Here is a 27,242-nt window from a genome sequence, read left to right as displayed (position 1 = left end):
TTTTTTAATGTACTATTAATGTTGAGAAAGTTGTAAAAAATCAAAAAATTCCTTTTTCTTAGACTCATCTTCAAATTTCAGTAGTAATAAGAAGTTGTTCAAATAAATTTAAAGAGTAATATCAGACGTTTTTCCTTGTTCAAATTTCTTCTCCTTGTACTCATAAATTGATATTTTGTCAAAAAAAAAACACTAATGTATAATAACGTTGAAGACGCTCTCCTTTCCTTAGAGTCATCTTGATTCACGCAAAACTTCAGAGAACATTTTTTATATTCCCATTTCATTTTACGTAGTTTAATTTTTTTCTAAAATACAATCTGAAAATCTGTTTTCATTACATTAAAATATTATATAAACTAAAAATCAAAAAAGTATTATTACATCTTTATCTTTCCATTCTAAGCTTAAGAAAAGCTTTTCAATCACACCAATGGGTAACCTCGTCACAGCAGCAAATTTAATTTTTTATCAAAACACATAAAAACGCCCTCATCCGCACATAAAAATGGGAAAACGTTTAACCAACATCAATCTTAACTCTTACGTTCCACCTCCTTCAATCTTCATCTGTAAGACATTTTATCGACCCGAATAAAAAAAAAAAAAAATACACCACTCTACAATCATTATCGCGGCGACCCGTTTGAATATTCATCGTGCCGATGGAAAAACGCACTCGACACGCGCGCCGACACACTAATTAATATTCCAATCTTCTAATTACGGCCGTCCGCTTCCGCGGCGACAAACAACTTGGCGAAAATCGTTTCCACGGCCCCGCGATCGAACAGTTTCAGGTCTATGTCGAATTTTTACGTAACAAACCATACGTACAGTTCACGGAGACATGTGTGGACGACGACAAGTGACGGGAAAAAAGCACCTCCACCATCGCCATAGTCGAACATCTGGTACCACATGCCCAGACGCTTGAAAAAATAAACGGCGAATGTCAAGAAAAAAAAAAAACCCGTCTGGTACAGAACGTGTAGTAGTACCTGTGGTGTGTGTGTGTGTGACCCAGTTTTTAAAGCCGAAATTTGTCATCGGTGATCAGGTGTTTTCACTTTTCATCGAATCAGCTGGTGACAATTGCTAAAACAATTGAAGGAAAAAGGGGCCTAAGAAGAGTTGGTAAGATGACGCTCTCATGATAGATGGTCTACTTTATTGATAACAGACAATGAGGAAAACAAAGATGTAGAAAACAAAGGGAAAAACATGCTTAAAAGTCCATGGACACATCAGCTTGTCTTACTACCATCTTCACAACTTCTATTATCAACCACTGACTAACATATAGTAACATACATCCACACATAAAGAGTTCAAAATGTGATAAAGAAAAATAGATGAAATAATAAAGAAATCAGTTTTAAAGGTCTACTTTATAGATAACAGACAATGAGAAAGACAAAAATGTAAGAAACAAATGAAAAAATAATGCTTAAAAGTCTATCAACACATTAGCTTGTCTTACCACCATCTCCACAACTTCTATTATCAACCACTGACAAATACATAGTAACATATATCCACACATGAAGAGTTCAAAAGATGATGAAGAAACATAGATGAAATAATAAAGAAATCAGTTTTAAAGGTCTACTTTATTGATAACAGACAATGAGAAAGACAAAGATGTAAGAAACAAAGGGAAAAACATGCTTAAAAGTCTAACAACACATCAGCTCGTCTTACCATCATCTCTACAACTTCTACTATCAACCACTGACCAACACATAGAAACATATATTCACACAAGAAGACTTCAAAAGATGATGAAGAAACATAGATGAAATAATAAAGAAATCAGTTTTAAAGGTCTACTTTATTGATAACTGACAATAAGGAAGACAAAGATGTAGGAAACAAAGGGAAAAACATGCTTAAAAGTCCATGGACACATCAGCTTGTCTTACTATCATCTCCACAACTTCTACTATCAACCACTGACCAATACATAGTAACATATATCCACACATGAAGAGTTCAAAAGATGATAAAGAAACGTAGATGAAATAATAAAGAAATCAGTTTTAAAAGTCTACTTTATTGATAACAGACAATAAGAAAGACAAAGATGTAGAAAACAAAGGGAAAAACATGCTTAAAAGTCCATGGACACATCAGTTTGACTTACCACCATCTTCACAACTTCTACTATCAACCACTGACCAATACATAGTAACATACATCCACACATGAAGAGTTCAAAAGATGATAAAGAAACATAGATGAAATAATACAGAAATCAGTTTTAAAGGTCTACTTTATTGATAACAGACAATAAGAAAGACAAAGATGTAAGAAACAAAGGAAAAAATCATGCTTAAAAGTCTATCAACACATCAGCTTGCCTCACCACCATCTCCACAACTTCTATTATCAACCACTGACCAATACAAAGTATCATATATCCACACATGAAGAGTTCAAAAGATGATGAAGAAACATAGATGAAATAATAAAGAAATCAGTTTTAAAGGTCTACTTTATTGATAACAGACAAAGAGGAAGACAAAGATGTAAGAAACAAAGGAAAAAAATTATGCTTAAAAGTCTATCAACACATCAGCTTGTCTTACCATCATCTCCACAACTTCTACTATCAACCACTGACCAACACATAGAAACATATATCCACACAAGAAGAGTTCAAAAGATGATGAAGAAACATACATGAAATAATAAAGAAATCAGTTTTAAAGGTCTACTTTATTGATAACAGACAATGAGGAAGACAAAGATGTAAGAAACAAAGGAAAAAATCATGCTTAAAAGTCTATCAACACATTAGCTTGTCTTATCACCATCTCCACAACTTTTATTATCAACTACTGACCAATACATAGTAACATATATCCACACATGAAGAGTTCAAAAGATGATGAAGAAACATAGATGAAATAATAAAGAAATCAGTTTTAAAGGTCTACTTTATTGATAACAGACAATGTGAAAAACAAAGATATAAGAAACAAAGGAAAAAATCATGCTTAAAAGTCTATCAACACATCAGCTTGTCTTACCACCATCTCCACAACTTCTACTATCAACCACTGACCAACACATAGTAACATACATCCACACATGAAGAGTTCAAAAGATGATAAAGGAACGTAGATGAAATAATACAGAAATCAGTTTCAAAGGTCTACTTTATTGATAATAGACAATGAGAAAGACAAAAATGTAAGAAACAAAGGAAAAAATTATGCTTAAAAGTCTATCAACACTTCAGCTTGTCTTACTACCATCTCCACAACTTTTACTATCAATCACTGACCAATACATAGTAACATATATTCACACAAGAAGAGTTCAAAAGATAATGAAGAAACATAGATGAAATAATAAAGAAATCAGTTTTAAAGGTCTACTTTATTGATAACAGACAATGAGGAAGTCAAAGATGTAAGAAACAAAGGAAAAAATAATGCTTAAAAGTCTATCAACACATTAGCTTGTCTTACCACCATCTCCACAACTTCTATTATCAACCACTGACCAATACATAGTAACATATATCCACACATGAAGAGTTCAAAAAATGATGAAGAAACATAGATGAAATAATAAAGAAATCAGTTTTAAAGGTCTACTTTATTGATAACAGACAATGAGGAAGACAAAGATTTAAAAAACAAAGGAAAAAATCATGCTTAAAAGTCTATCAACACATTAGCTTGTCTTACCATCATCTCCACAACTTCTACTATCAACCACTGACCAACTCGTAGAAACATATATCAACACATGAAGAGTTCAAAAGATGATGAAGAAACATAGATGAAGTAATAAAGAAATTAGTTTTAAAGGTCTACTTTATTGATAACAGACAATGAGAAAGACAAAGATGTAAGAAACAAAGGAAAAAATCATGCTTAAAAGTCTATCAACACATCAGCTTGTCTTACTAACATCTCCACAACTTCTATTATCAACCACTGACCAATACATAGTAACATACATCCACACATGAAAAGTTCAAAAGATGATGAAGAAACGTAGATGAAATAATACAGAAATCAGTTTTAAAGGTCTACTTTATTGATAACAGACAATGAGGAAGACAAAGATGTAAAAAACAAAGGAAAAAATCATGCTTAAAAGTCTATCAACACATCAGCTTGTCTTAACATCATCTCCACAACTTCTACTATCAACCACTGATCAACACATAGTAACATATATCCACACATGAAGAGTTCAAAAGATGATGAAGAAACATAGATGAAGTAATAAAGAAATTAGTTTTAAAGGTCTACTTTATTGATAACAGACAATGAGAAAGACAAAGATGTAAGAAACAAAGGAAAAAATCATGCTTAAAAGTCCACCGACACATCAGCTAATCTTATCATCATCTCCACAACTTCTACAATCAACTACTGACCAACACATTAAGAGATCAGAAGATACTAAAGAAAAGTGAATGAAATAATAAAAAACTATTTTAAAGGTCGTCTTTGTGGATAATTGATAAGGAGGAAGAAAAATTGATCATTTAATAGCAAAAAAAAAATCAATCTTAAATGTCATCTTCGTTAATAATTAACAAAAAGGAAAACGATAACGAAGGAAACAAAGGAAAAGTGTGCTGCTGATGTTTTCCAACACCTCCTCCACCATTTCTATTGTCAATCACACAGTCCAATTAAATAATAGAAAAACTTAATCTTAAAGGTCTCTTTATATTGACCCTCCATCGTTACATTAAGAATTCAACAGATAATCAAAGAAAATTGGTTGAAACAAAGAAACTCACTCCAAAAGATAACTTATAATTGACTACAAGGAAAACCAAGTGGAAGCAAAAAAAAAAGGTGGAGTTCAACGACCACATCCGACAGTTCCTCCACCATCTCCACACCATCCACCATCAACCACCGACTGGCACACTACACCGTTACATTAATAACACCTTCGTGTGCCCGACAACACAATCGGACCGTCTAGACCGTGGCGAATTATACAATTCACGCGCGATTTACGTCGATTTAATTGAGGCACGTTATTATATTTTCCATCCATCGTGTGTGTGTGTGTCATTGGCACCGAACTCCCAAGCGTACTGGGTCAATTGGTGTGGCGAATTCGTTCAACCCCCCCGTTCAAACGAGACACGGACGGCGTGCGTGGAGTTTTTCGTCGGGTTCCGGATGCCAGCCAGACATTTAGACGTTTCGGTGTCGCTTCCGGAGGCACCAAGTGGTGTTTCCAAGATCGAAACCAGCTAATTAAAGACCAAACGGGGGATTTACCTTCATCCTTCCGACGTGGGATGGGCAACCGGGTTGCCGGAGGACGGAAAGGCTTCTTCCCGAGCACCACCACCGGTCCCACGGACGCTGGGTGTGGTCTGGACGTTGTCTCCGGCGTTCACGAAACAAACCGATGCAACCAGGTGCAAAACTATCCATCCATCCACACTTGTTCACACTTGTTATCGATTCGTCGGTCCGTCGAACGTGCGAAACACCCGATCGTAAAACATGCACCGACACGTAGTAAAAAACCGTCCTACTTACGTTCACGTCCCCCAGCCCATGGCGAAACTGTTTTATTCGTTTATTTATTTATTTATTTATCCGCATGTCGACGACGAAGAAGAAGAAGAAGCGTCGTCGCGGACGACGACGGGCACGGCACGTCACGCACCGGTTGTGTTGTGTTGTGGTCGCGCACCACACGGGTGACACGAACGTCGTGACGACGGCGACGTAACTGATCGGCGAGAGGACGGACGTCGCGCGACGCGCGAGAACGTGCGTGAACGGCGACCATGACGATGGTGGCGTTGGGAGGGGGGCGAGGGAGCGAGCGAGGAGGGTGCGCGCGCACCACGACGTTTATCGAGATGCAACGGCGGCGTTCCTGGTCCCGAAATTTCGAACTTTCAGATGCACAATTTGTGTTCAAGTCATTCATTTCATAGAATTATATTTAGATGGTTTAAATTGTAATTTCATGTTTATGTATTCTTCTAATTAGTATACTAAAACTTAATTTATATTTATAAATAATATAAAATATAATTTAAATAAATGTCACTAAAGTTGTTATAAAATGATAGAATTATCAAAATTTCATATTAATTATTAATAACACTAATATTTACTTTTCTTCCTCATTAACAAAATATTTTTCTAAAGTGCATAATTTCTTACAAAATTGTGATTATATATACAGTAGTGGTCATTATTATAGCAACTTCTTAAAATGTTTTATGGAGTTATATTTAGATGGTTTAAATGGTAATTAATGTTATGTATTATAATTAGTATACTAAAACTTAACTTATAATTATAAATAATATAAAATATAATTTAAATGTCGTTAAAAGTTATTATAAATTGATAAAAATTATCAAAATTTCATATTAATTATTAGTAAAATAATTATTTTTCCCCTCATTAACAAAATATTTTTCTAAAGTGCATAATTTCTTACAATATTGTGATTATATATACAGTAGTGGCCATTATTATAGCAACTTCTTAAAATGTTTTATGGAGTTATATTTAGATGGTTTAAATGGTAATTAATGTTATGTATTATAATTAGTATACTAAAACTTAACTTATAATTATAAATAATATAAAATATAATTTAAATGTCATTAAAAGTTATTATAAATTGATAAAAATTACCAAAATTTCATATTAATTATTAATAAAATATTACTTTTCCCCCTCATTAACAAAATATTTTTCTAAAGTGCATAATTTCTTACAATATTGTGATTATATATACAGTAGTGGCCATTATTATAGCAACTTCTTAAAATGTTTTATGGAGTTATATTTAGATGGTTTAAATGGTAATTAATGTTATGTATTATAATTAGTATACTAAAACTTAACTTATAATTATAAATAATATAAAATATAATTTAAATGTCATTAAAAGTTATTATAAATTGACAAAAATTACGAAAATTTCATATTAATTATTAATAAAATAATTGCTTGTCCCCCTTATTAATAAAATATTTTTCTAAAGTGCATAATTTCTTACAATATTGTGATTATATATACAGTAGTGGCCATTATTATAGCAACTTCTTAAAATGTTTTATGGAGTTATATTTAGATGGTTTAAATGGTTAAATGTTATGTATTATAATTAGTATACTAAAATTTAATTTATAATTATAGATAATATAAAATATAACTTAAATGTCATTATAAGTTATTATAAATTGATAAAAATTACCAAAATGTCATATTAATTATTAATAAAATAATTACTTTTCCCCGCATTAACAAAATATTGTTCTAAAGTGCATAATTTCTGCACAATATTGTGATTATATATACAGTAGTGGCCATTATTATAGCAACTTCTTAAAATGTTTTATGGAATTATATTTAGATGGTTTAACTGGTAATTAATGTTATGTATTATAATTAGTATACTAAAATTTAACTTATAATTATAAATAATATAAAATATAACTTAAATGTCATTAAGTTGTTATAGTTTTATAAAAATTACCAAAATTTCATATTAATTATTAATGAAATAATTACTCTTTTGCTTCATTAACAAAATATTTTTCTAAAGTGACTAAATTTTCATAATTTAGTGACTATTATAGCAAGTTCTGAAAATGTTAAATATTTCACAACTCTTTTATTTAATGTAAACTGTTAAAAGAATAATAATTTACTATGGTTGTTTTATACAATATTATAAAAATTACCATATTCTTATTCTATAAAATGTTACATATATTATTCAGAATTGAGCTGGACATAAATATGGCAACTTTAATTTTTAAAGGGATTCTTGATAAAATCTGTGTTATTTAATTTAACATTAACACTTCCTTACATCCAACATCCTTTTTGTTTATAATAAGTAAGTAGAACAGGTCAAATTTTTAAAATAAATTAATAAGTTGCTATAATTATGGCTACTACTGTATATAATAAATAATATAAAATATAATTTAAATATAATTAAAAATTGATTTAAAACATAATTACTAAAATTTAGTATTATTGAAATGACATTGGATTAAAATATTATTTATATTTTAAAATATTAACAAATTATTATATTATAAAAAATTGAGTTTTTATTTTCAGTTTTCCATTTAGCAAAATACACTAATTAATTTACAAATAACTTAATTAAATAGAATTCAGAAAACGTTAAAAGAATCAAAATTCCCTTAATATATTAATCAAATTCTTTATGGAATTATATAGGTATTTAAATTTAGACATTTTTGGAAAATTACATAATTTAATAAATACACTTAATAGAATGTTAATAATAAAGTTCATAAATATTCATAAATTCATGAATAAGTTAAGCTTAAACTTTAAAATTGGATTTATAACATTTTTATTGATTGTTAATCATGCAATAAAATTATTTAAAACATATTTTAAATAATTAAATAATGGATTAATTAATATTTCGCATTTTTAGAATTTTAGAAATCGTTTTTAATGATTGCAGTACAATAAACTTTTATAGCACTGTTTAATTTATAAATATTTTACTCATTAACATTAAAATTCTAAAAATTTTATTATATATATAACAAAAATATTAATTAATTTGCACAGATTTGTCATAGAGTTCAATATCAAGAGATTTTCAGATTCAAAATTATAAAATAAATTTGAATTTTTCATTATTTAAAGATAAATATTACCAATAAATTAAATAATTTATTTACATTTAAAAAAATTGAATTAAATTAAAAATATTTGATAGTAATATATTAATAAATAAGTAATTAATTAATGTAAACAATATTTAGAGGTAAAAAGTGTTTTTATTAATTTTTATTTTTCATTAACAAAATTTTAATTTAAAAATTCAGTATCAATTTTATTAGATTCAACTCTGTAACATAAATTTAAATTTTCATTTTTTTTTTCATTTTAAAGCTGCTTTTTGTACGTTACTATAAAATACTCCTGATAATTTAAATAATTTATTTGTGTTCAAAAGAATTCACTTAAATTAAAAATATTTGATAGTCAAAAGTTAATAATTAATTAATTTGTACTTTTCATTTACCAAAAATTAATTTAAAAATTCAACAGTGTAAATAAATTTGAATTTTATATATATATTTTTTAATCTAAAACTGTTTTTTGTAAACTACTATAAATAAAAAAATATTACTAATAATTTAAATAATTTATTTATATTTTTCATTTCAATTAAATGATAAATATTTGATGGTCATAAGTTAATAATTAATTAATTAAGATGTATAAACCAAAAATTTTACAATATTTAATGTAAAAAGAGGTGTTTTTATTAAATTTTACTTTTCATTAATAAAAAATTAATATAAAAATTCAGTAATAAATATATTAGATTCAATACTGTAAGATAAATTTGATTTTTTTTATTTTTTTTCAGTTTAAAGCTGTTTTTTGTAAACTAATGTAAATAGAAAATACTATTAATAATTTAAATAATTTATTTATATTTAAAAGAATTCAATTAAATTATAAATATTTGATAGTAATAAGTTAATAAATTAATTACTGTGCACAAATCAAACATTTTACATTATTGAGTGGCAAAAAAAGTGATTTTATTAATTTCTAATTTTCATTAACAAAAAATTTATTTAAAAATTTAGTATTAAATTCGTTAGTTTCAAATTTACTCTATATATTCTAAAACAAATTATAATTGTAATATATTAAGAATAATCAAATCAAAAATTTAAATATTGCCAAATCAAGTAAAAAAAATGAAGATAAACTATTACGCCATTTTCAGATAAACTAATTTATACATATAATTAATTAAACATTAATTTCTAGTTTGTTTTAGAATTTATATCTTAATAATATAAGATAATAAAATGAATAACTATTAAATTAGTATTAAACAGTAATATATAATGCATAATAATAAAATATTGAAATTTAATTTATACAACAGAATATACAGTTTCAGCATTTTAATTAATTAATTAAATCTACTAGTTCCTTCCTAACTTTTTAACTAATTAACTAAGTAACTCAAGTATCCATTTAAATTAAAAATATTTGATTTTAATAAATTAAAAACTATTTCTTAATGTCTGCATTTTATTAATAAAAGTTTTTTTAAAGGGCAGTTTCACTTTAAAGTTCATTACGAAATATATTAGATTGAAAATTATGAAATAAATTTAAAGTTTTTAATTATAATAATTAATTTTTTGTTATTGTACATTCTTATAAATTAAAAGTTTTACTATTTAATATGTTTATTTGATTAATTAATCTTATGAAATATTAATGACAAAAGTGACAAAAATTAAAAAAAGGCCACTAGGCCACTTTCTTATTTACATATTAATTAATCAACTAACCAACCAACTAAAACTAACATTTTCGTTAATAATCCCAAAACCGAGGGCCCAAAATCCCTCGAAACCCAAAACAACCCTCGAACACCCCTGTCGCCGGACCGAAGGACCCGAAACCCATCCACGTCCGAACAGATCGCCAAGGCCAACCGGACCGCAAACGGGGCACCGAAAAAATCGACAACCCCCGTTGCCGTTGTCGACCCCGCGCCGCAATGCAATGACGGCCCCCACCCCGCGGGCCCTCGGGGGGTCCCCCGCCCCGGAGTGCATCTCGGAACGGGGTGGTTCGTCCCTTTCGCAATGGTGTGCGTTAATGTTTGAGGGTGGCCCAATGTTTAGTCTTTGTACAGTTTAAAACTTATATTTATATTTTTTTCTCTAATAAATAATAAAATAATAATAATAATAGTCCAAACAGAGCACGTGTGGAAGTTGTATATTAATCAATTATGTTGAATTTGCTGTGGTTTTAAGGGGCCAATAATTGAATTTTTATGGGGTGGCAGTTGGTCAAATAAAATCTCATTTGACACATTTTATTAAAATACTTTATATTATAAATTTTGAGTGTTGAACTTGGAATAAAGGATGTTTTTTTTAATTATTTAAATATTTCTCCATAAATACGAAATTATTATATCATATAAATACAAGATTGAAGAATATATTCGAAAAATAAAATAATATATATAATATTTAAAATAATTTAAGAGATAGAAGAAATTAAGAATTTTAATTTAATTTTTGTAATTATTATGTCTAAATAAATATTTATTGTTCTGCCCTTTGGTTGTTACTTACATCAATATTTTTTTACTTAATATTAATAAAAACAGTCTTTAATAATAATTATTATAAAATATTTCAAATAAATGTAATATTGTTAAATATAACAGCAATTTCAAATAATTTAAGAAATAGAATTAAGAATATTAATTTAATTTTTGTAATTAATATGTTTAAATAAATATTTACAAGTTCTGCCCTTTAAATGTTACATACATCAATAGTTTTTTTACTTAATATTAATAAAAACAAGTTTTTAATAATAATTATTATAAAATATTACAAATAAGTTTAATGTTGTTAAATAAAATAGCAATTTAATATAATTTAAGAAATAGGTGAAATTAAGAATATTAATTTAATTTTTATAATTAATATATCTAAATAAATATTCACATGATCTGTCCTTTAATTGTTACATACATCAATATTTTTTAGTGAATACTAATAAAAACAAGTAAATATTAAGTAATAATAATTATTATAAAATATTTTAAATAAATTTAATGTTGTTAAATATAATAACAATGTAATATAATTTAAGAAATATAAGAAATTAAGAATATTAATTTAATTTTTGTAATTAATATCTCTAAATAAATATTTACAAGTTCTGCACTTTAATTGTTACATACAACAATATTTTTTACTTAATATTAATAAAAATAAGCCTATAATAATAATTATTATAATAATATATATAATAATATTTCAAATAAATTTAATGTTATTAAATAAAATTGCAATTTAATATAATTTAAGAAATGGAAGAAATTAAGAATATTAATTTAATTTTTGTAATTAATATGTCTAAATAAATATTTACAAGTTCTGCCCTTTAATTGTTACATTCATCAATATTTGTTTACTTAATATTAATAAAAACAAGTCATTAATAATAATTACTATAAAATATTTTAAATAAATTTAATGTTGTTAAATATAATAGCAATGTAATATAATTTAAAAAATAGATGAAATTAAGAATATTAATAATAAGTCTTTAATAATAATTATTATAAAATATTTCAAATAAATTTATAGCAATTTAAAATAATTTAAGAATATTAATTTAATTTTTGTAATTAATATGTAATTTTGTAAACTATAGTAACAAGATAATAATTAAGAAAATAATAATTTCTTAAGAAAGTATAAAATTAATTGATAATATTACCATTTTAAAATGATTTGTGATTAAATATTCATGTTATAGATATATTTTCAAAGTAATTAATGTATTTATTGATTGACAAATCATAAAAATATACACATATAATATATAAAATGTTAATTGTATATTCTGAATAATTTTTTAATCATCTCTATAACATTTTTTATAGTTTTTAATTCAAAATTATCTAAATAGTTTTTAAATATATTATAACAATTAGAGAAATTTTTAAAGGCAATTTCGTGAACTTTAATAAAAAGATAATAATTTAAAAAATAATAATCTCTTAAAGAAATATAAAATTAATTGATAATATTACTATTTTAAAATGATTTGTGATTAAATATTCATATTACCGATATTCTTCTAAAATAATTAATGTATTTATTGATTGAAAAATCACACATTCATAAAATATACACATATAATATATAAAATGTTAATTGTTATATTCTAAATAATTTTTTAATCATCTCTATAACATTTTTTATAGTTTTTAATTCAAAATTATCTAAATAGTTTTTAAATATATTATAACAATTAGAGAAATTTTTAAAGGCAATTTTGTGAACTTTAATAAAAAGTAATAATTTAAAAAGTAATAACCTCCTAAAGAAATATAAAATTAATTGATAATATTACTATTTTAAAATGATTTGCGATTAAAACATTCATATTATCGATATTCTTCCAAAGTAATTAATGTATCTATTGAATTTTCTTTATAACTAATCAAACATTCATTAAAATATACATAAATAATCTCTCTATAAACTTTTAATTAAATATGAATATTAAATGACAAGTTTTATCAAATTTACAAACTTTTGTATAAATTTATAAATAAAGGAAATTATAAATAGATAAAAATTATAACATTATAATAAACAAATTGTTAAATTTTCTACACTATACAAAAACATAACTTATATAAACTTATTTTAACAGAAAGTAAAACGTAATTGTAATATATAATATAGTAAAGTTCCAAATTATTAATAATTTGGAACAAGTTTTGACCTCATTTTACGATTTTAAAATTTATATTCTTATTTAAACAATTAAATTTATACAATTATTTAAACAGTTCTCTTAAGTAATATTAAATAGTAATGTGATCTTTAATATCAATTTAATATTAATTTAATATTTTCTTAAGAAAATATAAAATCGATTGTTATTTTAAATTCTACAATAGAAATAATCAAAGTAATTGTTAATTCACATACATAAAAATATTTGACATGGAACTTATATTTAAGTACTTTTTTAATTTATCTATAAAATTGAAATTATAATATTTTATAATAAATTAAAAGTTTTCATCTCAAATTTATTTAAACAATTTTTACGTAAATATGAAGCTTAATAAAATTCATTCATAGGTTCTTTTTTCTTCTAATGTAGAAATGTTTTTAAAATTCTTGACTTTTTAAATAATTTAATTAAAAGGATTAATTAATTATTAATTAAAATTAAATAATAAAGAATATTAATTTTTAGGGGTTCTTAAAAACTTTATTAAATAGTAATTTTCTTATTCTAAAATTAATATTCTAAGATCTATTCAACTTTCAAAATTATATTTTTTATTTATTTATATACTTAAACACCTAAAATTTATTGAAATATTTTAAAAATTTTAATATTCATCTTTTGGGGCAAAATTTTTAATAAAAATAATGTTTAGGTGATTAAATTGCATTTAATGCTCACATGTCTTTTAATATTTTATTTTGTAATAAATTAGTATTGAAGAAATTATCATCCTTTAAATTATCTAAAAATTATTTAACAATACACTATGTATAAATTACATTTAATATCCATATTAAAAGACATTTTTAATAGTAAATACGTATTATTTGTGACTTCTGTTTAAATTATACTAATTTAAACATTTCTATAATTTAAACAACGTTTTAATATAAAAGCCTAACGAAAGCAGTTAGTAATAAATTATAATAAATATAAAACTGATAATCCGTGAACCAAGTTAATATTATATAATAAAATGCATTCGAAAACAAATAAATGTATATTAAAACAATTCAAAAATTTTATATATGTATTAATGAAAAATATAGTTTATTAAATCGTAAAATTTAATAAAACGACTCCTTCAAAAGCTTTTCAATCATAAATTTAATCAGATTTTATTTTTAATTGTGTGCATTATTTGTTTATTTGTAATTTATTGTTTTTATTATCAAAGTTTCACAAAAGGGGAGCATTTTAATTAAATATCATGCATACATTGATTATTTACTTACGTCAACTGAACTGCTGATTCTTCGTTAGTTTATCCAATCTGCAAACAAAAAAAATAATATTTCAATATGAACAACATAAAAAACTTATTTAACTTAATAAATAATTTTAAAATTACGCAGCCAACCGTCAAAACGTGAAACGAAGAAACATTTCTTCGCTCCGAATCGTCGCAACAGAAATAAAATAGAGGCAACCGAAAAAATAATTCGCATCGTCCGGACTCCGGACCGGTCTCATCGGTCCATTACCGAAACCGTTCCCATGTGAATCCCCCGCGTATCGAATAAAAGAGATCGCGGAACGGCGGTGACTTTAACGCCGGGGGCGGCGGATTTTTTCGCACGCCGCTCTCGCACAACGTGCGCAACAGGTGGCGGCGGCGGCGGCGGCGGCGGCGGCGGCGGCGGCGGCGGCGGCCGCTCTGTCCCCCACGTTTTCGACGGCCATGTCGAAAATGGAAAATAATAATAAAGAGAGAATATGTTGATATTAGTGTGAGAATCGGATGGGTTTAAATTGAAAAATCGTGTCGTTGATGTTTTATTTCAGTTGAATCAGTTTTTATTTACTTGTACAAGTAGATTTTATGTCCGTTTCACAATTTTATTTATATTCGATTTAAAAATACAATTCATTCGTGTAAAATAACATTTTAAATTGAATTATATATACATAAAAATTGGCATTTGACAGTTTACGAGGAGGTGTAATATCTTTTTCTACATTATAAAAGATATTTTCTATAAAAAAGTATACCTTAAAGTTTCTGCTGAACCTTCATATTTCAAATGGCAACAATAAAATAAAAACTTCCCAAAAATATTAGATACTACATATATTTTAATAAAAATAAATTATTAAAATATATTGTTAAATAATATTTAGATAATTTAAATGATGCTAATAATGTTAATCCCCAAAACAATATTTTTATTAAATGGTTTTAATATTAGTTCAAAACTTGCTTAACAATGTATTTTTTTTTATTAAAAATTTTGCCTCAAAAGATAAATATTATAGTTTTTAAAATATTTTAATAATTTTGAGGTGATTAAGTATGTAATATACCATACAAGTAAATGGATTTTTTTAAAAATATAAATATTAAATTAATAAAAAATTGAGATTAAATTTTATTATTAATAAAATTGTTTCACTGTTATAAAAAAATCTAAAATAAAAGTTTAAACTTTTAAGTATATCTATTTTAATATCAAACCTTAATTAAATTAATTATAAATACATTAATTAATCTTTTTTTCAAATTATTTAAAAAGTGAACATGTAAATTGGGTTTGTGTTTTGTGTGTAAAATTTAACAATTTGTTTATTATAATTTTACATTTTTTTATTATTTACAACTTTCCTATTAATAAATTGATATAAAAGTTTGTAAATTTGATAAAAAAGCTTTTTCTCATTTCATATTTATTTATTTAAATTATTTTGAGTTGAAAACTTGTAAAATTAAAATACGTCTTATAATTACATTTTTATTAACATTACATATTATATGTGACAAGAAAAATTTAACAAATTCAACATTTATTATTGTAATTTCAATGCTACATAATCAGAATTCATTTTATAATATTAAAACTTTTAATTAATTTTATATATATGAAATTATTATTAATTAAAGAATCTCTTTATCCTTCATATTTAATTAAAAAACTGTTTAAACAATTTTATGATAAAAGATTATAATTTCATAATGTTACTGGAGATTTAAAAAACTTTTACAATATTTAATCATAAATCATTTTAAACTATTGACAATATTAATTAATTTTATATTTTCTTAATTATTACCTTAAAGTTTGTCAGACAAAATTGTCATTACAAATTTCTTTAACAGTTATAATAGATTAAAATAATTTTGCGATGAAAATTTGTCATTTTATTTGAATTTGATATTCAAATTTAATTATAATTTTTTAGAGACGTTTAAAAGAATATTATATATATATATATATATATATATATATATATATATAATGTAATATTATATAATATATAATAAAAATATATACATTTTTATCAGTTTATTTTGGTTATCTTCTTAAGAACATTAATTTAAGAATAGTAAAATTAAATAAAATAAATATATCATATCATGGTTTTAAAAATCAATTGTTATTATTAACAATTTTACAAAGGTATTAAAAAAAATACTTTTTCCTACGTTGGTTCATTTGAAAAAGGAGGAGGAGGAGGAGGAATTTAAATTAATTTTATATTTTCTTAAGAAATAATTATTAATTTACGAATTTGATATTAAAGATTTCCTTTATTTTAAGAAGAAAATTTACAATTTTATAAATATATATTCTTAGATTTTAAAAAAATACAATATTTAATTAAAAATTATTTTAAAATATTGATAATAGTAATTAATTTAAAGTTATTATTTTCTTAGTTATTATCTTTAACTGCATTTAAACATTTTTTTAACTATTATAATAGATTAAAAAAGTATTTAGATAATTTTGATTTTAATATTTAATTATAATTTTATTGAGACGTTTAAAAAATATTGTATCAATAACGTAAAATTAAAATAAACGATTTTAAAATATAGTTATTATTATTTTGTATATTATATGTAAATATTTTTATGAATGAGTGTTTTGACACAAGAAAAATTTAATAAATATATTAATTACTTTAGAAGAATATCTGAGCCATGAATATTTAATCACAAATCATTTTAAAATTGTAATGTTATCAATTAATTTTATATGTTGTTAAGAAGTTATTATTTTTTTAATAATTATTTTGATATTAAAGTTTATAAAATTGCCTTTAAATATTTCTTTAACTATTATAATAGATTAAAAAGACTATTTTATGCAATTTTAAGATGAAAACTTGTAATTTAACATTCTTATTTGATTATAATTTTATTGAGATGTTTAAAAAATATATTTTATAAATTACATGTTAAAATAAAGGATTTTACATTATAACAATTAACATTTTGTATATTAAATGTGTATATTTCTATTAATGTGTTTTGTCACTCAGAAAATTTAATAAATACATTAATTACTTTAGAAAAATATTTATAACATGAATACTTCTTCACAAATCATTTCATTAATTAATTTTATATTTTCTTAAGAAGTAATTATTTTCTTAAATATTATATCGTTATTAAAGTTTACAAAATTGCTTAACTGTTATAATAGATTAAAAACATTATTTAGATAATTTTGAAATGGAAATTTGACATTTGATAACAATAAAAGAATTTATTACAATTTTTTGTTATAATTTTCTTTATGTTGTCATGTAATAATATTTTAAATGTTTGAAACATTAGTCAACTTATTTACAAACATATATAGAGAAATTGTTTAAGGAGTGATTATTTTGTTAATTATTAATTAAATTTATATACTGAATTTTTTTAGGAATAGATGAAATTTACATAACCTAATGTCTAAAAATTATTTTGTTAATTAAATTACACTACAATATTTATGTAACTTAAAACTTTTAATTAGTTATGATTAAAATTTTTAAAACACATTAAACCTATTAGAAAATATACAGAAGTTTTTATAAGAATAATAAACATTTAAAAATAATTTTATGAATTAAATTTCACCTTTTTCCCTTAATTAGTTATAAAAAATTGCAAATTAAAATGAAACATTACAGTCTGACAATTTAAATTTATAATTTCCTCCACCTTGTCACATAATAAAATGTTAAAGGTCTAAAACATTAATAATAAACGATAAGTTATCATCAATAACTGTTATAACAAATAATAAAACGAGGTTTAAATGATTAATCAGTAAAATATAAAATTTTATACTTATATTTGATACTTTATAGGTTCGTATTAAATAAAACTTTAATAAACAATAAATAAATAAGTATATTTTATAAGAATTTTATTTGCAACCCATAAAGTGATGTGTCAACTTCACTATTGTATATTTTAAATTTTACCATATAATATTTGCACATAAAATATATAATAAAATAAACTGTCAGAATAAAATTCTTGAAATGATGGTTAAGGAAATGTGGGAGGTAAATTAAATTCTACAAAATTAAATTTATTCACTGTGTTTGTTGTGTTTTAAATATTATTTTTAACATATTAATAAACAACGATTAAGTAATTTTATAATTCCCTAATATGTGACGGACAATTTAACCACTTTCCAAAATATTACCATATTTAATTTGCACATAAAATCTGTCTAAAAAACAATATTTCCTCAAAATTAAACTTTTTTTATTGCAAAATAATTTCTTCATCCTCTTAGCCACATAAAACTAATAACTAATAATAGTTTTAAAACCCTTACGAAATGAACATTTGAAAGTTTTAGGATGAAAAATTACCCCACGTAATTTTATTGTGTATAATACTTTAGGTAATTTACGTTTTTGGTTCTTCATTTAACATGTTTTTTGTTTAAAAAGTATCTACTCAAATTAGGCGTTTGACAATTGACAATTCTCTTCTTGCACGCAGCGCAAATGTGTCTTTTATTGGTCGTATTGTTACTTGGGACAAAAATGGGTTAACTGCGACAATTTTAGTCGGTCTGGACAATGTATTGAAGCTGGTAAATCTGGTGGAACAGTATTTAAAACAAGATTTAACCCAAATAACTGCGTGGTGGGTTGCAGGTGACACTTTACATAATTCAGAATATAGTCCAGACATTTCTCCATGTGAATATTATTTATTTTTGTCATTGTCCAATTTTTTACGTAATCAACGGTTTAATTCTGAAGGAGGGGTCAAAACTGAGGTTAACTTGTCTTCAGTTCCAAAAACTCAATTTTTTTTTGTTGTGGCATGAATTTACTTGTAGAATATTGACAACGAATAACTATATATAATGGAGATTTTTATACTGAATAAAAGTTATTTATTACTTTTTCTGGTACCTAATATATTATATATTCCCATGTTTCACTTGTAGATAAAATCAACAAAAAATAAAACAATATTTTATGCCCATTAAACTGACATAAATTAATGATTAGAAAGAAGTTTTATGCTAAGAATTTCATCAAAAACATGTAGAAATGAATTAAGTGAAGTTAAGTAAATTAGGCGTTTGACAATTGACAATTCTCTTCTTGCACGCAGCGCAAATGTGTCTTTTATTGGTCGTATTGTCACTTGGGACAAAAATGGGTTAACTGCAACAATTTTAGTCGGTCTGGACAATGGATTGAAGCTGGTAAATCTGGTGGAACAGTATTTAAAACAAGATTTAACCCAGATAACTGTGTGGCGGGTTGCAGGTGACATTTTACATAATTCAGAATATAGTCCAGACATTTTTCCATGTGAATATTATTTATTTTTGTCATTGTCCAATTTTTTACGAAATCAACGGTTTAATTCTGAAGGAGGGGTCAAAACTGAGGTTAACGTGTCTTCAGTTCCAAAAACTCATTTTTTTTTGTTGTGGCATGAATTTACTTGTAGAGTATTGACAATGAATAACTACATATAATGGAGATTTTTATGCTGAATAGAAGTTATTTACTACTTTTTCAGGTAACTAATATTTTATATATTCCCATGTTTCACTTGTAGATAAAATCTACAAAAAATAAAACAATATTCTATGCCCATTAAACTGCCATAACTGAATGATTAAAAAGAAGTTTTATGTTAAGAATTTCATCAAAAACATGTAGAAATCAATTAAGTGTGGTTAAGTAAATTAGGCGTTTGACAATTGACAATTCTCTTCTTGCACGCAGCGCAAATGAGTCTTTTATTGGTCGTATTGTCACTTGGGACAAAAATGGGTTAACTGCGACAATTTTAGTCGGTCTGGACAATAGATTTAAGTTGGTAAATCTGATGGAACAGTATTTAAAACAAGATTTAACCCAGATAACTGTGTGGCGGGTTGCAGGTGACATTTTACATAATTCAGAATATAGTCCAGACATTTCTCCATGTGAATATTATTTATTTTTGTCTTTGTCCTATTTTTTACTTAATCAACGGTTTAATTCTGAAGGAGGGGTCAAAACTGAGGTTAACGTGTCTTCAGTTTCAAAAACTCATTTTTTTTTTGTTGTGGCATGAATTTACTTGTAGAATATTGACAATGAATAACTATACATAATGTAGATTTTTATAATCAATAAAAGTTATTTACAACTTTTTCCGATACGTAATATTTTATATGTTCCCATGTTTCACTTGTAGATAAAATCTACAAAAAATAAAATAATACTTTATGCCCATTAAACTGACATAAATTAATGATTAGAAAGAAGTTTTATGCTAAGAATTTCATCAAAAACATGTATATATGAATTAAGTGAGGTTAAGTAAATTAGGCGTTTGACAATTGACAATTCTCTTCTTGCACGCAGCGCAAATGAGTCTTTTATTGGTCGTATTGTTACTTGGGATAAAAATGGGTTAACTGCGACAATTTTAGTAGGTCTGGACAATGGATTGAAGCTGGTAAATCTGGTGGAACAGTATTTAAAACAAGATTTAACCCAGATAACTGTGTGGCGGGTTGCAGGTGACATTTTACATAATTCAGAATATAGTCCAGACATTTCTGCATGTGAATATTATTTATTTTTGTCACTATCCAATTTTTTACGAAATCAACGGTTTAATTCTGAAGGAGGGGTCAAAACTGAGGTTAACGTGTCTTCAGTTCCAAAAACTCAATTTTTTTTGTTGTGGCATGAATTTACATGTAGAATATTGGCAATGAATAACTATATATAATGGACATTTTTATAATCAATAAAAGTTATTTACTACTTTTTCTGGTACCTAATATTTTATATATTCCCATGTTTCACTTGTAGATAAAATCTACAAAAAATAAAATAATACTCTATGCCCATTAAACTGACATAAATTAATGATTAGAAAGAAGTTTTATGCTAAGAATTTCATCAAAAACATGTAGAAATGAAATAAGTGAGGTTAAGTAAATTAGGCGTTTGACAATTGACAATTCTCTTCTTGCACGCAGCGCAAATGAGTCTTTTATTGGTCGTATTGTTACTTGGGACAAAAATGGGTTAACTGCGACAATTTTAGTCGGTCTGGACAATGGATTGAAGCTGGTAAATCTGGTGGAACAGTATTTAAAACAAGATTTAACCCAGATAACTGTGTGGCGGGTTGCAGGTGACATTTTACATAATTCAGAATATAGTCCAGACATTTCTGCATGTGAATATTATTTATTTTTGTCACTATCCAATTTTTTACGAAATCAACGGTTTAATTCTGAAGGAGGGGTCAAAACTGAGGTTAACGTGTCTTCAGTTCCAAAAACTCAATTTTTTTTGTTGTAGCATGAATTTACATGTAGAATATTGGCAATGAATAACTATATATAATGGACATTTTTATAATCAATAAAAGTTATTTACTACTTTTTCTGGTACCTAATATTTTATATATTCCCATGTTTCACTTGTAGATAAAATCTACAAAAAATAAAATAATACTCTATGCCCATTAAACTGACATAAATTAATGATTAGAAAGAAGTTTTATGCTAAGAATTTCATCAAAAACATGTAGAAATGAAATAAGTGAGGTTAAGTAAATTAGGCGTTTGACAATTGACAATTCTCTTCTTGCACGCAGCGCAAATGTGTCTTTTATTGGTCGTATTGTTACTTGGGACAAAAATGGGTTAACTGCGACAATTTTAGTCGGTCTGGACAATGAATTGAAGCTGGTAAATCTGGTGGAACAGTATTTAAAACAAGATTTAACCCAGATAACTGTGTGGCGGGTTGCAGGTGACATTTTACATAATTCAGAATATAGTCCAGACATTTCTCCATGTGAATATTATTTATTTTTGTCACTATCCAATTTTTTACGAAATCAACGGTTTAATTCTGAAGGAGGGGTCAAAACTGAGGTTAACGTGTCTTCAGTTTTAAAAACTCAATTTTTTTTGTTGTGGCATGAATTTACATGTAGAATATTGGCAACGAATAACTATATATAATGGACATTTTTATAATCAATAAAAGTTATTTACTACTTTTTCTGGTACCTAATATTTTATATATTCCCATGTTTCACTTGTAGATAAAATCTACAAAAAATAAAATAATACTCTATGCCCATTAAACTGACATAAATTAATGATTAGAAAGAAGTTTTATGCTAAGAATTTCATCAAAAACATGTAGAAATGAAATAAGTGAGGTTAAGTAAATTAGGCGTTTGCCAATTGACAATTCTCTTCTTGCATGCAGCGCAAATGAGTCTTTTATTGGTCGTATTGTTACTTGGGACAAAAATGGGTTAACTGCGACAATTTTAGTCGGTCTGGACAATGTATTGAAGCTGGTAAATCTGGTGGAACAGTATTTAAAACAAGATTTAACCCAAATAACTGTGTGGTGGGTTGCAGGTGACATTTTACATAATTCAGAATATAGTCCAGACATTTCTCCATGTGAATATTATTTATTTTTGTCATTGTCCAATTTTTTACGAAATCAACGGTTTAATTCTGAAGGAGGGGTCAAAACTGAGGTTAACGTGTCTTCAGTTTCAAAAACTCAATTTTTTTTTGATGTGGCATGAATTTACTTGTAGAATATTGACAATGAATAACTATATATAATGGAGATTTTTATACTGAATAAAAGTTACTGTACTACATTTTCTGGTACCAAATACTTTACATATTGTCATATTCGACTTATACAAAAAATTTACAAAAAATAAAGCCCTTCATCCGTCACTTATTTCTCCGAGAAGAAAGGAGAAACAAGGAGACCTACTAAATTCAAAATCAACACCAAAAACCGTCTCGCATCATCGTCGAAACGCGGCTGCCCACCGCGGCAGTGGCGGGAACGCCGCCGCCGACCGGCGCGCACCTCCCCGTGCCGGCACGGCGCGCGGGAGGCGCGACCGGCTCCGCCCACCCCCGCCGTTGCTAAGCGACCCTCTCGGCGCGCCGCGTTGCCGCGGCTACGCCGCGACGGCGGTGCGTGGCGGCGACTGCATCCTGCACACACACACACACACACGCTCGACTGCATTCGGCGATGAGGAAACGGTTTTTTAATGCGTTTCGCCTTGCCCGTCTGCGCCCGCTCCGACTAATTATTTATTTAAAAACGGTCCGGTTTGAATGTGTGTATAAACAACGTGGTCGTTGCGTTGGGCTCAGTTTCTAGGAGTAGTTTTGCATATTGTAGTTTATACATACAACTATTAACTGTTTTTAGGACACAATGTTATTTAAATATAAATAAGTGTCTTTTGTGTGTCGCAAATTGGATTAAATCCAGAAACATTTTGGTTGCAAAAAATGATGTAAATCAATTAGTTATTTCCAGATGAATCATCGTTCATATATTTTCGTTAGGTATTTTCAGCGTGTCATAATTTAAATTATAAATGCAATATGTGTGGACTGAACCACACATACTGCATTTATAATAAATACCAGACTGATTTAAAAATTTATTAAATTACATCTTAAAGGTATTAAAAACAATTTAAATTACTTATAAAACAAAAAGGATATTATACATAGTGTTAATGTTAAATTAAGTAACACTGATTTAATAATAAAAAATCCCTTTAAAAATTGCTATATTTATGTCCAACATAATTGAAAAAAATATATGTAGCATTTTATAAAATAAGAATATAGTAGTTTTTATAGTATTAGATAAAATAATAATAGTAAATTATTATTATTTTATCAGTTCATATTAAATACAAGAATTATGGGGCTAAAATATTTAATAATTTAAAAAGTTACTATAACAATGACCACTACTATAAGTATCAAATCAGATAATTAAATAAATGTGTTAAAACTGAAAATATTTAATTAATTTTGAAAGTCAATTAAAAATATACTCTTCGAATAAAAATAATGACAAATATTAACAATTAAAATGACAAATATTAACAGTTAAATCTCAGTAATTACCTTTAAATTATAAAAAAAAATGGTAAATTGATTATTTAAAGTTGTTTAAATTATTTTTATCTTTTATTTACGAATTTTATGAAATAAATTTATTTAAAATTTATTTCATTAGCTCATAATGTAAAAATATGAAAAAAATAAAACATTTTTTCAGTTTCTTAATTTTAAAACTTTATACACACGAAAAAGAAAAATTGGTTACTGCACTATATTTTTAATAAAATAATAACCAGTAATGAAATGTTCAAAAAATATTAAAAATGTCGTATATTGAAATATTTTAAATGTTTAAAAGTAGAAGAATATTGTAAATAAATATTTTATATGATATTAAGTTTTCCCTAATTTAGTCTTAAAATAATTATTAAATATTAATTAATTATTAATATATTGTATAATATTTTAAAAAATTGTCCCAAGGAAGCCAATGTAATTATGTAAGAGTACAATTTTAACTTAATAAAATAAAGAAAATGACAGCTACAAAGAAGTATTTGTTTAAGGTAGAACCAGGAAAGCTAACCCTAGAAGAGAAAACAAAGAAGAAATTGGTGAAGACATTAAATACATTATTTAGTTAATAATAAACACTAGAGTAAAGAAAAAGGACACAACATCTACAAAGAAATAAGTCCAGAACAATTAATTTTTATGGGAAGGTCTCAAAGAAGCCAATTTTGAAGATTACATTATGTAACAATACAATTTTGGCTTAATAAAATAAAGAAAATAATGTCTACTCAACATCTGCTAAGAAGTATTTATATAAAGCAACAAAACTGTGAAAGCTAATCATAGAAGAGAAGGCGAAGAAGATCTTGATGAGAACATTAAATACACTACTTAGCAATTATTAAACACTAGAGTAAAGAAAAAAGCAGCAACATCTACAAAGAAATAAATCTAGAACAATTATTTCTTAAAGGAAGGTCTCAAGAAAGCCAATTTTGAAGATGTTAAAATATATTATGTAAGAGTACAATTTTAACTTAATAAAATAAAGAAAATGACAGCTACAAAGAAGTATTTGTTTAAGGTAGAACCAGGAAAGCTAACCCTAGAAGAGAAAACAAAGAAGAAATTGGTGAAGACATTAAATACATTATTTAGTTAATAATAAACACTAGAGTAAAGAAAAAGGACACAACATCTACAAAGAAATAAGTCCAGAACAATTAATTTTTATGGGAAGGTCTCAAAGAAGCCAATTTTGAAGATTACATTATGTAACAATACAATTTTGGCTTAATAAAATAAAGAAAATAATGTCTACTCAACATCTGCTAAGAAGTATTTATATAAAGCAACAAAACTATGAAAGCTAATCATAGAAGAGAAGGCGAAGAAGATCTTGATGAGAACATTAAATACACTACTTAGCAATTATTAAACACTAGAGTAAAGAAAAAAGCAGCAACATCTACAAAGAAATAAATCTAGAACAATTATTTCTTAAAGGAAGGTCTCAAGAAAGCCAATTTTGAAGATGTTAAAATATATTATGTAAGAATACAATTTTAACTTAATAAAATAAAGAAAATGACAGCTACAAAGAAGTATTTGTTTAAGGTAGAACCAGGAAAGCTAACCCTAGAAGAGAAAACAAAGAAGAAATTGGTGAAGACATTAAATACATTATTTAGTTAATAATAAACACTAGAGTAAAGAAAAAGGACACAACATCTACAAAGAAATAAGTCCAGAACAATTAATTTTTATGGGAAGGTCTCAAAGAAACCAATTTTGAAGATTATATTATGTAACAATACAATTTTGACTTAATAAAATAAAGAAAAAGATGTCTACTCAACATCTGCAAAGAAGTATTTATATAAAGCAACAAAACTATGAAAGCTAATCCTAGAAGAGAAGGCGAAGAAGATCTTGATGAAAACATTAAATACACTACTTATCAATTAATAAACACTAGAGTAAAGAAAAAAGCAGCAACATCTACAAAGAAATAAGTCTAGAACAATTATTTCTTAAAGCAAGGTCTCAAGAAAGCCAATTTTGAAGATGTTAAAATATATTATGTAAGAATACAATTTTAACTTAATAAAATAAAAAAATGACAGCTACAAAGAAGTATTTGTTTAAGACAGAACCAGGACAGCTAATTTTAGAAGAGAAAACAAAGAAGAACTTGGTGAGGACATTAAATGCACTATTTAGTTAATAATGAACATTAGAGTAAAGAAAAAGGACACAACATCTATAAAGAAATAAGTCCAGAACAATTAATTTTTATGGGAAGGTCTCAAAGAAACCAATTTTGAAGACTACATTATGTAACAATACAATTTTGACTTAATAAAATAAAAAAAAGATGTCTACTCAACATCTGCAAAGAAGTATTTATATAAAGCAACAAAACTATGAAAGCTAATCCTAGAAGAGAAGGCGAAGAAGATCTTGATGAGAACATTAAATACATTACTTAGCAATTAATAAACACTAGAGTAAAGAAAAAAGCAGCAACATCTACAAAGAAATATGTCTGGAACAATTATTTCTTATAGGAAGATCTCAAGGAAGCCAATTTTGAAGATGTTAAAATATATTATGTAAGAATACAATTTTAACTTAGTAAAATAAAGAAAATGACAGTTACAAAGAAGTATTTGTTTAAGGCAGAACCAGGAAAGTTAATCTTAGAAGAGAAAACAAAGAAGAACTTGGTGAGGACATTAAATAC

The 27,242-nt window shown here is 25.7% G+C and overlaps 2 long non-coding RNA genes across 2 annotated transcripts in view; one reads left to right on the top strand and one right to left on the bottom strand.

Annotated features, from left to right (window-relative positions):
• The window catches only part of LOC126265822 (uncharacterized), an 84,926-nt gene that overhangs the window by 24,232 nt on the left and 33,452 nt on the right, over window positions 1-27,242 (bottom strand). The window contains exon 3 of the long non-coding RNA XR_007548281.1: window positions 14,585-14,622. This is a non-coding gene — a long non-coding RNA (uncharacterized LOC126265822). The remainder of the gene's footprint in view (window positions 1-14,584; window positions 14,623-27,242) is intronic.
• LOC126265824 (uncharacterized) lies at window positions 2,230-4,600 on the top strand. The gene is made up of 3 exons (XR_007548283.1): window positions 2,230-2,269; window positions 3,825-4,046; window positions 4,269-4,600. It is a non-coding gene; the product is annotated as an uncharacterized LOC126265824 (long non-coding RNA).

This window comes from Aethina tumida, chromosome 6 (assembly GCF_024364675.1).
Source record: "Aethina tumida isolate Nest 87 chromosome 6, icAetTumi1.1, whole genome shotgun sequence".
Taxonomy (NCBI): Eukaryota; Metazoa; Arthropoda; class Insecta; order Coleoptera; family Nitidulidae; genus Aethina; species Aethina tumida.
The sequence above is the reverse complement of the archived record's forward strand: the minus strand, read 5'-3'. Positions and strand labels throughout refer to the sequence as shown.